This window comes from Lissotriton vulgaris, chromosome 4_1 (assembly GCF_964263255.1).
Source record: "Lissotriton vulgaris chromosome 4_1, aLisVul1.2, whole genome shotgun sequence".
Classification (NCBI taxonomy): domain Eukaryota; kingdom Metazoa; phylum Chordata; class Amphibia; order Caudata; family Salamandridae; genus Lissotriton; species Lissotriton vulgaris.
In genome coordinates this window covers 1,439,547,268-1,439,563,948 of record NC_141691.1, presented here as the reverse complement: position 1 = coordinate 1,439,563,948, position 16,681 = coordinate 1,439,547,268, and positions in this window count along the sequence as shown.

Here is a 16,681-nt window from a genome sequence, read left to right as displayed (position 1 = left end):
ACAAAAACAATGGATTAGGAGTTTGGCCAACCAAGATGTCCAAGTGGACATGATCCACATGAACTCTACTGCAAAATTACGACAAATCGATGTGCGTGAGCCGTTATTGCTATACCTGGAACAGCGGATACCTCTCACTGCAGCATGCTGGAGGCATTGTGAGAGGTGGTGCTTTGGTGTCCCAATGAGACTGACTGCGCCAGATTGGTGGGGCAGCAGCAGCCACATGGATGAGGAGCGGAGGTCCTTCACATGTTTGCCTTCTGCTGAGAGTCGGGCTCTTGTCACAGTGCTGGGGTCCTCTCCCCACTCGAGGTGCCCCAACATGAGCCTGGAACTACAAGGTGAGCGACCCCCATGGAGGACTACAGCTCATACGCAAGGCAGCACATCGCAGAATTCATGCCCTGCCTGCACTAACCACTAGTAGCCCCAAATCACAGTGGTGAGTACCGTATCCAGGGGTGACCCTCACTGAGGCCAGATGCCAAGATTGTGTAGTTATGAAGATACCCCCAAGGTCTGGACCCAGGGGGATTCAAAAGATAGTCATGGCACTCACCATGGAAGACCTTCTCTCCTCTTTCATAGAATTCAAGCGAGAAATTCGAGATGAGTTAAAAGCAGATCTGAATGCCTCCCTGAAACTACTCAAGTCAGACATTAATACCAGGCTCACCATGCTTCAAGTAGGACATTAATACCACACTCACTTTGCACCTATACAATATTGACTCTGTGGGCTCTCACACACTCGGCCTTGAGACCACTGTCCAAGAGCTGGACAGATGTATAGGTCTAATGAAAGAATCATTCAATTGCCTGCCCATGCAACTCGAGGCCTTGTTATTGAAATGTGAGGATCTCGAAAACAGGTCAAGATGTGACAAAATACTCATCCGTAACCTGGAAGAGGGGGCAGACTTTTCAGACCTTGAGCCCTATGTGGTGGGTCTGTTTGCAGAGGTGCTCAAGGAAGACTGCATGAAGATCAAGATCGACAGAGTCCATCGATTGGGACCCACGGATCAGGAGGAAGTGGCTGACCTTGGGATGTCCTGGTTAAACAACACTCCTTCAAGGTTAAGGAAGCGAGCCTTCAAACAACATGGATGAAAGACGACACTGCCTTCCAGTGCGCCATGTGTTCTCTTTTTCAAGATATAGCTTCAGCAACGTTGGCCTGTAGACAATTGCAGTCCATCACAGAAAAATGAAGGCAAGACAACATCACATGTAGATGGGAATACCCTTTTGGCTTAGTGCTTAAATATCAAAACAAGGTTCATTATATCACCAAAGTCTCAGTGGTAATCTTTGTTATTTGACTTCCTGAAGATCAACGGCATGGATATGACGCATGGGCCCTGAGCAAGAGCCATTTGGGAAATATAAAAAATGGACAGTTGCTCTCGCAATGACGCTCCAAACCCCAAGAAAATGTTGAGGGGTTAACAATTTTTTCTCTCTTCCCAATTCATTCTATACTCAGCATAGCCTCCACATGTTGATGTAGGCCTGTGGCTAACAAATACGACATATTATGATATGCTCACATCTTATATCTTCTTACCCCTTCTCCCTTAGGGGTTCAAGATGGACTGAGAATGATTCACGAGATCATAATTTGTTAGGCTTGTTCCCGTAAGGTATAACCAATGTGTCATGAAGCACCTTGAACATAATAATCTTCTACTGTATAGCATTAGCTGTTTTTGAACATGTGCCTGACAGACAATGTATCTCCGCTAAGAACGTACCTGTTTGAGAACAAGTTATCAAACTTTTTGTTTCTGGATTTCCAGGACTTTAGTTTACTGATACAAGTGGCTTTGTGGTGAGAAGGTGGAGGGCATAAGGGAAGAAGGGCCATGTGATATAAACTGCTATATTTTCAGTGGAAGAGAGAGAGGTATTGTTCCAGAATACCGTGTTATGCAGATCAAAGCAGCAGACTAAACACTCATTGAGTCTCCATAGTGATCACTACACTCTCATGGAATTTTAAGGGCCTTAATTTACCCACGAAGCATCACAAATTGTGGAAATATTTGCTTGATCAATAAAATGACATTATAGCTCTGCAACAGACTCATCTCAGACGGGGTGAAGACCATACGTTGCAGCAGAAAGCCTACCCCATAATGTATAAATCCTAAGTGGTCAAGAAACAAAATGGGGTGGCCCTTTTCTTCCACTCCCCGTTAAGATTTACTCCAGAAGACTACAAATCTGATAAGGAGGGGAGAAATATGTTAGTGAAAGGGCGCTTTGCTGGATAGTTGTGCACCTTTGCCTCAGAGTACCTCCTTAATGTTAATCAAGTTCCCTTCATGCAGACACTCTTGGCTTTATTGTGAGGTTTTGCTGAAGGAGAAATAATAGGGCTGGGTGATTTTAACCTCACATTGGACCCTGACATGTATAGTACCCACCCACACAAATCCCCTATAGGGAGTTTCCCCAAAGCAAGAACTGCAGTCTTTGGGTCTAATTGATGCCTACAGAAACCCTACATCCTATAACTAGGAAGTACACATTCTTCTCACATGCTTACCACACATACTCCAGACTAGATTATGGCTTCATCAGCCAATCACTTATGATATCCCTACTCACAGCCTCAATACATCCAATCACCCTCTTTGATCACACGCAACTACTGTTACCATGGATTGGGTGCCCCCACCATTGAAAATCCATTGCTGGTTCTTTCCTACCTCGATCACCAGAGATCACCTCCTCAGGGATGATCTTCGCAAACCTATCAGGGATTTTTTTCAATAGAATACCTCTAGGACACAAGCCCCTCTAATGCTTGGGGCATGTTTAAGGCGTTCACTAGAGGGAAATGCATTGCTGTGATTTCAGCACTTAATAAACAAAGAATAAAAGAAATAGTAACTCACAAAGCAGAGCTTCCATCGGCTGAGCAGAGACATAAAGAACAACAGGCATTAGCACTACAATGGAAAGTCAAAGGGCTCAGTGGTAAACGTACAGCGATATATACCAACAGGGCAGAATTAACTCGCCTACATCTTAAACGCACGTCCTCTGAAAAGGGTGACAAAGTAGGGTCCCATCTGACTAGACAACTTCAAATTAAACGGTAGAAGGAGTACATTGAGGATGTAGCGAGGGAAGATGACAAGCTTGCAAACTCTGACTTGGAGAAGGCCAAAACTTTTGGCAGGTTCTATGAGCAGCTATATGCTGCCACCCCATGAATGACCAAAACCAATCGAACTATCTAGAAAGTATGTAAGCTCCTCAAATGACAGAGTCCAAAATGAGATCCTGAGTGAAACCATTAGCGCAGATACATTTAGGGACACCATCCTAACCATGAAGTTGCTGGGACCAGAGGGTTATATGGCTATATTTGATAAAACATTTAGCTCCGACCTCCTCGGTTATGTTCTTTAACTATGTGACCCAATCAGGGGCGATCACGAACTCGATGAATGAGGTGATTGTCTCAATCATTCCTAAACCATGTCAAGACCCCCCTCCTGTGGCTCATATCATCCCATAGCACTGCTCAACTTGAATTACAAGCTTTACACAAAGATATTGGCCTCTAGACTAGAGGATTGGATGCCCAACATTATCCACCCAGATCAATCAGGCTTCATTAAAGGCTGGCAGACACATGATAACTTGTGAAGGGTAATCCACTTGGTTGAAGAAGCAACTAAGAAGATGATACTGGCTGTGTTACTAGCGTTTGATGCAGAGAAAGCATTTAACCGAGTGGACTGACCTTTCCCATTCCATACCTTGAGATGGTTTGGCTTTTAAGACCAACTTATTGCCATGATTCAGGTAAATTATACTTCTCCAAGCTCAAAAGTACTATTCAACGGGGTTGGTTCGGACTTCTTTCCACTTAAGATGGAGACATGCCAGAGGTGTCCCCTCTTTCCCCTCTTATTTGCCCTTAGCATGGAAACCCTGGCAACTAAATGTGTTCCATGCCCGCCGATAATTGGGGCCTCCCCCTTGACTCAATTGACCATAACCATAAAATGTACCTCTTTGCAGATGATGTGCTGTTGACCTTTACTTCCCTGCAGTCCTCACTGGATACCCTCCAAGCCGCCCTACAGATTCATGAAGGGGTGGCTGGATTTTGTATAAACTTTAAAAAATCCTTCCTTCTAAACATTACATTCACTATTCCTGACATGCAAAACATGGTGCCACCACTCCTTTCAGAGGGCTAAGAATGAGATTACCTATTTGTGTATTAAAATTACCCCCCCCACTGTCTTAGAACTTCTGTGAGCCAATTATCCACCACTCCTACAGCAGCTTAAGGAAGACCACAAACGCTGGGCTCCCATATATATTTCATGGTGTGGGTGTATTCACAGTATAAAAATGACTGTCCTGTCGAGGTTTCTATATCTATTTTTAGGGTTTCTCTGTTGACCTAGACCATGGTTACCTCTATTTCTTATGCTCCCTAGTAACGTGCTTCATCTGACATAATCCTAGAGCATATCTATACCAAAATATTTAAGACTATCATAAGACGAAGGTGGATCAGTCTTTCGTATTTCCATCTGTACTATACGGTTTCATAGTTACTCGCTTTATCCGAATGGTCCATATGCACATCAGATAAGCACTGGTTACACATGGACAGTGCGGTGGTAGGCAGATATATCTGGGATGGATTGTGGAAACCAAAAACTGATCGCCCACCCAATGCATATTTGAGCACACCCACAAAACTAAAAATTAAGGTATGGGGCGAGGTTCTTAGTAGTGCAGAGTGGGCCACCTTTCCCTCCCCTTTCACACTGAGCCACTTTAATCTAGAATTTCCCCCAACATTACATCCGGGAGCCTTTGATGAATGGAGCGAGGGGGAGTGTCTCACCATAGCTGATCTTTTCCATGGGTGAGATATTCTTACTTTTGAGCAGTTCCCTGACAAAATATCAATGTAAAAAAATATAGAAGTAAAAAATATAGATGAAAAAATATAGAATGCAATAATATCGACTCCCTATACTTAAGCAGGTAAGTAAAAAATATTGAGAAAAAAATATTGATGTTAAAAATATAGTTGTACAAAATATTAATGTTTATAACTATTGAAATAAAATAATTAATATTGAATGTATTAAATAATAAAATACATTTAAAAAAATAAAGTAGATTTTATATACATTTTAACAAATATAACAAATAAATATAATAAAAAAATTAAACAAGCATACATAATAATCAATATATATACTTACTTTAAAACAATGAATAAACTATCAATTTTAATTTATTTTATAATTTTTCAAGTAGTTAAAAATATACACATATAAATATATTTTCTCACCAAAAGAAGTGCACCGCACTCCATGAGAATTCCTTCCTCAAAGTAGAATTATTGTGACAGTTGCAGTTACTATTTCTTAAATTGCAAGATAGTCTTTTATGATCGATGTGTGAATTACATGCATGTTGTGGATCAATGATTACAGCATTGTCCATATTAATTAATGTCAATCTCTATGTTTGAGAATAGTTCGGTAATGTCCTTACTTAAGGAGATGAATTTTTCGTTCATGGTGTTATCCATTGTTTAGTCTCATGGTTATCTGTAAGAGTTTACTGGCATAGTGCAATTTTAATTTGTTGACTTGTCTGTGAGACAAAAGTCACTCATTTAATTTCATATTGTTAATTTCGAACATATGCTCTATACCATTGTGGTGAGCAGTCCTTTCTCACGTGTGTCTCATGATGTCATGATTCTCCAAGTCTCAGTTAGTTACACTTTCATAGTAAAATTCCATTCTTTGACTCAGTGTATACTGGTTAATTAGATACCATCCATCTACCACAATGTTCATATTATGCTCAGTATATTATATAATATTCTTGTTATTATGCCTCCAATGATTACTTATCGATTAATGTATAACTCTTCGTCCCCATTTAGGCCATGCAGAATCTTTGTTCTGAATCTGATGATCAGTCTTGATTGAAGTCTTCTCAGTTTCAGGGTTCGATTGCCTCCTCTCTCACTCTTGGGGATTGTTATAATACCAAAGTACCTGATGTCCTGCCAGTTAGTATTATGCATTATGAGTATGTAGATGTTCGGAGATTGCATATTTAATATCCTCATTTTGAATCGCTCTGAGATGCTCTAGGATTATTTTTCTTTAGGGGATAAGTTGTACTCCCTATGTAGCTTAAACATGCATGTGCATTCGATGATATAGATAACATGTTTTGGGCCATTGCCTGTCGTGGGTACTTGGGCCTCCCACACGAGTAAGGCACCATTTTTATCAGGAGACCTGGGGGAAAACTAGGTGGTAGGAAATGTGTGCTACTAGTCAAAGTGGGCTAGAAAGTGTCTGCTTTCTCATGGAAGGTATGTGTGAACTATAGAGTAAGAAGGGTGAAAGGAAGAAAACCGATCAGCCACCCATTGGCGGAGCTTCATCATCTGGGATTTTTAGAATGCAAACTGGTATCCACTAGGTTGCTCACTGTTAGTATCGTGAGTAAACTCTAGTAACGGATCCGCCAGTGATGGAAAGCCACAGAGTGGTGGTGTGAAGAGCTGTGGGAAGAAAGAGTTGCAGTGCTCAAAAAATATATATGTGCTAGTAGAATAGTGGTGTGTTAAAATTGACTAACATGGTGCCAAAAGATAAATTGTATTATGGCGGTCACCATGATGCCAAGATTAAAAGCAGAGTGTGGATAGTGTTTTAACAAATACTACTATCTTGATAGAATATTAACTGGTCGACATGTTTCAGCCAAGAATGGTTTTCTTCAGGAACTATGATAACACTACTGCAACTGTAACAAAAAGTGTAATGAGGACTACATACCATGCATGAATGACCTACCATCTGATGATGTAATAAATGGTAGCTTCGGTAGTCATGGTTGTGGAGTCACCTCTCCTGGAAGGAAAATAGTGTATACAGACACACAATGTAACAGATGAAAGCAACATTTGTGAGGAAGACATATAACAGCCAACGAGACATTGCTCATTCATTACTAGATAGTCACTCACCCAAAATTTACTTGGGAGTGGCCTCACCTCGCCTGGCACTTGCTCAGGTAATGAGGCCCCGCTCTGAGGAGATGGAAACAAAAATACCTTTAGAGTCACTTTTTCTGGTATTAGTTCCACTTCATAACAATATCCCTTGGTGTCATGGATGGGCGTGGAAAGGACCGTGGTTCTCAGCTAGCCTAGCCAGCTGATGATAGATGAGGTTTGATTAGAATTTTGAAAAAACCAAGGACATATGCAAAGTTGGCATTTGGCAACTACGCATATGTGGTAAAACTCGGGGTGACAGCTGAGATAGCACTATGCGCTAAATCTTGTAGCATGGTCTACCAACTGAAAATAGAGTGGAGTACTCAGTAGGAGAAGTATAGCCATGGCGCAGAGTTCAAAAACTGTTAGAAAAGGAGCGCTAGCAGGACAAATTTTCAGTTTCTAAGGTGCAGCAAAAATGGCACAGACATCTATCTCTAGGTCTTAAAATAGAGGATATCACTTTCCTACGACAGATACCAAAGGCGTCCTCAAGTTGAGGACATCGTTTTTTATAGATACCAGTAGAATACTACTAAACCACTACATTTTACCGATATAGGTATGTTGTTTTATAATTGTATCTTGGTTAGAAATGGCATATATCCCACCGATGGGGGCAGTGGAGATAGTAATATGCAACCTTATAACTTTTCCAGCGTACAAGACGTTATATCTTTTGCTTGCCTGATAATCCGCCGCCACATGCAAACTACCACAGATAGAACAAACTAGGACCTGCCTACTTTCAAACACAGCCTAGTGACAGCAAGGGTAAGATTACTCGTCCTTTATATGGCCGAGTGGCATCCTTAGCAAACTAGAATTGGGAGTCTGGATTGAGTGTCATTTACACAGATTATCGCAATTATTCAACAATATGGATGATGCAATATGACTAAGAAGAATTATGTATCACAATAGCTGGGCCATAAAGGAAATTAAATGATGCATGAATCAGCCTCATTAGCAAGCTTTGGGGCAAGATGTTGTTCCTTCTTACATTAAAGGGTAACAACAGTGCATTGGCATATTAATACACAGGTAACAACCTCTATAGGTCTCCTGCTGGGCATAGAATGTTAATTCTGTTTTTCTAAATACATCATACAGCCCTTACATTAAGAATATTGCAGAATTTGTTTTATCATCACTGGTATGTACTAATGACATATATGTTTATTATAGGGTGAAACAATTTATTTTGACCCCGCTTACATGACAGAAAAAAAGATTACGTCTTGAAAAAGATGGTGTAATTTAACGTATCCATTGAAACGCGTCGACACACTGTTCATGTACAATTCAGGATCCTGGCACTTTCGTTGTAATACAGATTTAATCATTGTATAAAACAAAGTGTGACCATTGACAATTGAATGTACAAACTGTATTGAACAATTTTTCATGTCTTACATGTTTTTGCCTGTTTCTGTGATTATGCGGGTCATAATCGATTATGTATTAGTTTAACTTTGCTGCATTCTTGTGTTATTCTTTTAATTGATTTTTATTTTGTGTGATATATTATATTGTGTTTTTCATATCAATTGTATAAACTTTTTTATTGAATAAATTAAAACAGTTTTTTAATATTTGGCCACTCATTATTGTTTACAAATGTACTGAATTTTGAATTTAGATCAAGGGGATAGACTCTTTATTGGTGTTTGAACCTCATTTCCCTTGATTCTGTTAAGGGGTACCTCTCATTTCTTATACATTGTCTGCACAACCTTTCGGTTGGAGAGGCGTTCTGTCTCACTCATAGACTGGGAAAGTAAGTTCCTGCCTTAATCTTTATACGTCAGACATACCACAATGGATAAAATGAAAACCTTTGGGTTCTCTGACCACCGATATAACAAACTCAGGAATTTAAACCCACGGATTGGGGGTTCTAAGGGGTTTAATAATACAAGCCATGAACAACTTGTGAAGATTCTTGATCTAAAAAAATAACAAATACGTACAGAACTTCACGCAGAATTTCTCATCAACTATTTAAAAGCTGGGGTGATACCAATTGGTCTCCAGGTACGGAATGAGCCGGGCCTATTTGTTGAACACCCAAAATTCATTGAAACCTGGACTCTTAGAGCCAACCGCTGTAGCCGCGATTAACTTATTTTAATTATAGAGACTGCCCAGGAACTCATTGAGATTGAGAAACAGGAAATAGATAGTTTAGAATCCCTGTTGAAACAAAACACAGCACTAGATGAAGCTAAGGAAAAGCTTGAAGAGATTGATACAGATGTTAACGGCTATAGAGAGTATTTAACCAACAAAAAACTAAAAAGATTCAATAAGGATGTAGAAAGATATACAGAAGAGGGTGTTTACCCATATACCCAGAAAGATTATTTTGATAGTAAGAAGATACAAAGATCGGAGAAACCCTCATACCAGAGACCCGTCGATTCTAGAGGGGGCAATAAACGAATAACCTTCTCTGAAACATCAGGCTCCAGTAGCGAGGAAGAGCTAGAAAGACCTCAGGACACTAGAGGGGGGCAATCATATGAACTGGAGTCTTTTTTAGGGAGACAACCGAACAGGGGCCAGAGAAATTTCAGGGGGTACAGTCGACCTGAGACAGCCCGAAACCATCAACCTCAAAATGGTGCCCAGGATTACCTTGCGACAAGGAGCAAGCAATATTGGAGATAGGGGAATTCCCCATTATCAATCTCTCTCAACGTACTCTTAGCATAGAAGAACAAGAATTGCTTAAAAAAGCTTCAGTTTTGCCCCTACCAATAAACAGAGTCTTTTTGATCTCAAAAGCGATTTAAAAAACTTTTTTAGAAAAATACTCCTTACTAGATTTTTTGAGGATAGGGAATATACTCCAACACCTAATGTGACTGGACTTAAACCCAAATCCACTTTCCTCCTGAATTTGAATCAACTTGACAAAAATGTAGAAATCTTTGAGAGTGTGTTAGAAGTTGAAATTAAAACCCTTTACACTAATATGGATACTAATAGACATGACAACAACTTGTCGAGGGAACAAAGATTAGCCCTTACCACCCTACAAAATTGTAACGAGCTAACAATAAAACCGGCCGATAGGGCGGTGGAGTAGTTGTGTTCGATACCCCGAAGTATGATGAAAAAATAAGAGATCTCCTTAATGATAAAGATCACTACCAACGCTCTAAATTCACAGAAATCAGTAAATTGAAAACAGAAGTCAGTACTCTCCTTAAATTCGGAAAAGATGAAGGCTGGATCTGTGACAATGAATTTTAATTCTTGTTCAATACACATCCAGTCATTCCCGCAATATACGGCCTTCCAAAGATACACAAGAACGTCATTGACCCACCTATGAGACCTATCATAAGCAGCATAGGTTCCCTGTTTGAACCCTTGAGCCGTTATGTAGACTTTTTCCTTCAACCAAAGTGCAAAACCGAAGATCTTATTCTAAAAGATACATCTCATGCCATAGCCACCTTTGAGGGACAGAGCTTCAACAGGGTGACCCAGTTCTAGGTCACCCTGGATATAGAAGCTCTGTATACCAACATACCCCAAAATAACACCATAGATGTAATTTCCACCATTCTAGATATCGAGGACTTAGCAGATGGCAATAAGGATTTCATTATGTCATGTATCCAATTAATTTTGAAAATATCTTTTTTTCTTTTCAAGGATGAATTGTACCTGCAAAAAAAAAAAAAAAAGTCAAAAAGATTTTATTTGTGTAGGTACTCAACCGAGGACCACAAATATAACATAAGATAAAAAGTGAACTTTACATAAGATAAGTACATCACAAATTAATATAAAACTAACATGGATTTAAAAAATTTGTACAGATTATAACATACAAATTCGTTCGGGGGATTTATGACCGCTGTTAATATTTCTTTTTCCTTTGTTAGCCTACAGGATCTGTATATCGGTGAAATATAATGAGCGCGAGCTGCTACCACTTTAGAGTTGGGGCAAATGAACAGTAAGTGCTCCACAGTCTGCTGACCCCCTTGACATAACAAACATAAGTGGGAGAGATCTCCAGGTAACCATTTTGCTTTATAAGTTTGTACAGGTAAAATCCCAGCTCGATACATGAAAATTACCCTCCTTGCACTATGAGAAAGACAAAAAGAGATATATGGCTGTATATGTTTATACTCTATTAGTGTAGTGAATGGCTTGAATATTTTTAGCCTATAACTGTGAGCATAGTCCAAATCATAACTCAACCTAGGTGTAAAACATTTGAGAAAGAGTTTTAGTTGTGACACGGACCAAGTCTGCAAGATTTCTGTAGAAATTTCAGCCATTTGGAACGCCGCAGACATGTTCACTAAGAAAGTTTGTTTAACTACATCTGTGCCAAAAGTCTCTTTTTGTAACAGAAATCTAAGAGTTCCCTCCGTAGCATGAAGGAGATGGTAGGCCCATCTAATTATGTTTGCCACGGCAGTGGCAAAAGCGCTAGTAATTCCGAATTCCAGCCGTAGGACCTGAACTGGAGTAGCAGTTGGGACCTTCATTATTTTTTTCAAGATTTTTCCCTCCTGACGGTCCATGAAGCCCCATTGTTGAATGGGAATATATTCTGTGGCATAAGACAGGACCGCTGGTATTTTAACTTTATATATTTTTATTAATGAGGAAAAATGCCTGCTCCCCGTGGCGTTGTATAGTCTTGATAGTGCTCCTGCATGTAAATCAGATTTTTTCGTTAACTTTTCGATATGCTTTGTGTTTGTTAGATTCTTAGAAAGAATCCTGCCGAGGTAAATATATTCTTTTTCTTCATCGACCTTTTCATCACCTAGCCTCCAATTATATTTGACGCTTTTCTTCCTCCCAGAAAAGGCTACAACTTTGGTTTTTCTTACGTTCGGGATTAAAAAATTGTCATTTGAATATTTGAACAGAATATCCAAAGATTTTTGCAGACCAAATGGTGTAAGATCGAATAGGACTATATCGTCCGCATAAAGCAACAAATGAACTCTTTGTTGGTTAATTTTTGGGGGCAGGCTTGAGCCCTTTTGTAGTTGATTTGGCAAATCGTTGAGATATAACGAAAACAACATGGGAGCTAGTAGACATCCCTGTTTAAGGCCGTTTTCGGTGTATATTATTTTCGTTAATCCTTTTTCGCCCCCCATTTGGACTCGACACCATGTAGTTGTATGGAGACTTATTATTGCCTGTAGCAAATGATCGTTGATTCCCAAACTCCTCAATTTTTTCCACAGTGTGGGGCGATCCACTCGATCGAATGCGGTCGAGTAATCTATGAAAGCCATGTAGACCGTCTGTTTCCTTCGTGTGACGTATTTGTCCAGAAAAAACTGGATAATTGCTATGTTGTCCGTAACAGAATGTTTGGGTCTGAAGCCTGCCTGGAACATGGGTATCAGACCCATCGAGAAGGCCCAGTTTTTTAGTTGCAATAATACCTCTGCTGCGAAGATTTTCCCGGTAGCGTCCATCAGGGCTATTTGGCGGTAGTTTCCTGCTACCGTTTTGCAACCTTTTTTGTGAATAGGTATAATAGTGCTCCCTTGCCATGACTTGGGAACTTGTCCAGTGGAGAAAATATAGTTGAAAAGTGGGGTTAGTAGAAGGCTCCATTCCCTAGAATTTGTCTGCAGGGCCTTTATAGGAATTTGGTCGGGACCAAAGGCTCCTGAGCTTCTTGCCCTCCGAATGTGTGTTTCAACCATTATAGTTGTTGTTTTCGGGATTATTTTTTCCATAACTTTTTCCTTTGCTTTATCTGGACTGTTTGCTTGTAGTTTGACCACATTTTTTTTGTAAAGTTCTGCCAAGTAAATTTCCCACTCTTTCGGAGGAACAGGTACTGCTTGTAATTTCTTTTTTGTCCCTGATATTTTGGCTATTATGGACCAATAAGTTCTTTGGTTTGGTTCTTTGGCAGCAATTTGTAATTCAACCCAGTTACGATCTTGAAAGGTTTTTCTCTCACTTGTTTTTTCTCTTCTGAGTTGGTTTTTCAATTTGTTTATTTCTTTCTTTTTAGTAGGAGAGGGGTGTAAGTATTGCGCACGTATCAATTTGTTTAGGGTTTTCTTTATCAGTGAGTTCCCTGTTTTGTTATTATTTTTTCTTTTTGGGTTAGTATTAGTTCTTTGAAGATTCATTTCAAGTAATACCTCCTTAAGTTCGATGAGCATGGTCTCGAAGTTTTCTATGGGATCTTCGGAGTATAGATTCCTTAAGAACTGTTGGTGATCAACCAGATTTGTCATTTTACTCAAAGAGGTAGGATTCCAAAAGATACGTCTCTGATCGCTGTTTACCAGAGTTTCCTTTCTATCGAGGGTCATCAGACCTTCTTCTGCGGACGGAACCGACCAACTGGTTCTAAGTTGCATGACGGCATGATCGCTCTCTGTAGAAAAATTGGAGCATAGATGGGACATAGTTTCAAGCTGGTCTTTGCCACAAATGATATAATCTATTATAGATGGTCTCCCGTTTCCCTGTCTTGTATACGATGCCGGGATATCGCCTTCCACATTCCCATTGAGGATTGTTCCATTTATGGAGAGCAGTACTGTTAACAGTGTTTTCCCTCTTTTATTAGATCGAATATCGTTGGGGAATTGAGGGATTAAAGGTTCCAGGCTTTCTTCTTCCAGAATTTTTCCCCATTTTTTTATTTCTGTATTGGAAATTTTCCCATTGAAATCTCCCGTGATTATATAGGGTGAAAACGTATGGGCTTCAATTATATGTATAATAATTTGCAAGGTCTCGTCATATAAGGTGTCGTGCTTTTTTCCTGGAGGGGCGTATACATTGAAAAGCAACATTATTTTAATTGTGGTCAAATTGTAGGCTTTCAGAGACAGTTTCATACATTGCACGTTCTCACTATTGGTTTCCACTATCTCTTGTGCCCACAGATGATCCTCTCTCATTAAAATAGCCAATCCCCCTTTGGCATGGCCCCGGTTTGATGCTTTTGCACATATGCTATACACATAGTAACCTTTTTGTGAAAAGGGCTCTGTTGCCCAGGTTTCTTGTAGGGTCAGTATGTCAGGCTGGTTACTAAGGACTTCCTTCATTTTTTTCATTGTTCTACCAGCGATATTCCACGTTGTAACCTTTAGACCTTGGTTAAACAGTGTACTTTAGTTGGTTAGAACCTTTGTTATAGTTTAAAATCCCTGGGAGCCAGGTCCATGAGTTCTCCATTTTATTTTCAGCAAAATTTTCCTTTAGTTCCATATGCCACACTTCCCTTTCCCCTTTTTTTACTCGAATTTTCAGTATCTCTTCTCCCTGTTCTATATCTCTATTTTGTACACCCTCTGGATATCTTAAAGTCCCCGAGGATCTTTGTCCCTCGTTCGAATGCAGTGTAGAAAAGAGTTGCGTATTGTTATTGAAAGTTGGGTATTTTTTGTTTCCTTTAAGCTCAGCTTTCACTATGACATCATAACCGAATCGGTATATTATCTCTTTTTCCTTCAAAATAATACTTGGTATTACTGGAGACCAAAACGAGACTATTGCGATTTTACTTTGACCTCGCTTTGGGAATGATACTAGGTCGATGTCACTGCTTGTCATAGATTGAAGAGTCTTTATATTCTGTAAAAGGTGAAGGATCCTGCTTCTATTAAGAGGGATATTGTCAGTGGGAAATAGTTCTTCAAATTGAAGTACCTTAGATTGTGTGTCATTCCTGTAGTCGTTTTCCTTTTCAGAAAAAGTTTTATCAGCATTTTCATATGTTGTCGTAATAGCTGTGTTTAATGGGAGATATACATCCGCCTTAGGGTTCAAGGATTTCTTTCTATCAATACTTGTTCCTTTGGGGGATTCTTCTTTTTTACTCCTACATGGCGTACTTTTCTCGTCGTTTTTCTCCTGTAGTTCTTTTTGTGGTATAATAATTTTTTGAAATTTCAATTTACGTGTTTGCTTTTTATGAATCCTTCTCATAGGTTTTTTCTTCCTTTTATTTTTTCCCTTTAGCGTAACATCCTTAGTTAAGTTTGGTGTCATTTCTCCTGAAGATGTTTCAGATTTAATTTCTACATTTGATTCCTCGACTTCTTTTACAGAGTCTTTGTCGAATCTTTCCGTTCCCATTTTTTTGTTGAAAATCGGGAATTGTTTTTGCTTTTTTGGGGGGTTTTCTCTAAACAGACGTTTCAAGGAGTATAAAGTGGATTCATTAAAATATTCCTTTTTTTTCCTATTGTCAGTTGATTTAAAATCATCATCTGATGTCTGAGTAGAAGAGTGACAATTGCTTTGCTTGTTATCATTTTCTTGTCGTCGGTTGGTATCCTCTAGTTTTCCTTCTATGTTTTTGGAGGACTCCTTTTTTCTTTTCTCTTCTACTAAAAACTTCAGAATACCAATTTGGACATCCAAAGTTTGGTCAGAATTTTCAAGGATGTTACCTAAAAAGGAGAGAACTGATTCGAGAATTTCTTGTAGTGTAAAGAAAGCCTTGGATAAGGGAATAGAAGATTTTTCAAGGTTATTGTTTTCTATTGAAAAGGGATCCAAAAAGGAATCTTGTTCATGTATAGAAAGTTTTTTTGTGTCTGTATTTGTTGACTTTAGCTCTGGACTATTTTCTCCTGCTTTTTGGTTGGATATACATAAGTCTTTTAGTGTTCGAGGGCTCCCATTGCCCTTTATCAAGAGTATATCGGAGTTCAAACTTTTTTGTTCTGCTGTAAAATTAAGAATACTCAGGTCTTCTGTTTTGTGTACACCCTCGTGGTTTTTAATAGGCGTTGATGATTTCACCGCACTAGAATTGGAGTTTTCAGGTTGTTGTTCTCTTGTTGTATAAGTAGACTTGTTATTAAACACAATATCGCTGACATTATGAGACAGATGGGGGGATGCCGATAAACAAGATCGATCGTCCAGACTCCCTGATATTTTATTTTCAATGGCAGACATTGTTTTTTCCGGTTTCTTTTTTGCTGGTAAAGACGAGAAGTATTCACTGATTGCTGGGGTCAGGCTGTTGCGGCCAGCTTTTATTCCTTTATCAGTGGATTTTCTAACTGCTTCCTCGGTTCCCATTCGTTTCATGAAGATTGTTCGCGAGCGTAGTTTCTTTAGACCCATTTGTGAGAAGACCGTGCCACTTATATCGCAAGAGAGGGAGAGAGGGAAGATTGTTACCTTTCTTCGATGTTATGACTCTGCGATGATCACTATGTGTTTTTTAGGGCGTAGATGTTAATGGGTTGGCCCGTCCCGTCCTCGGTCGTCCCCGGACGGCCACAGACGGCCCGCCCTTTGCCCGGGCTTCGCCCGGCGTCCCGCACGCGTCCCGCTTAGCGTGGAGGGTGTGTCTTAAATAGGAGGAGCAGGGGGCGGGAAGAGACTCCAGGTGCGCTCAGGTCTCCACGCGCTGTACCCTGGGTCTCGCAGTCCCAGCCCCTGTCAGGCAGCCTCCGACGAGAAGAAGTGAAGGAGCCTGTCTCCTAGGCTTCCCGGAGCAACAGGCAGCAGGCAGTGAATGGGCGAGAGAAGTCTCTGCAGGCAGAAGCGCACAGAAGCAGCTACGAGCGGCACCCGCGAAGCGGGGGCCGCGAGCTGTAA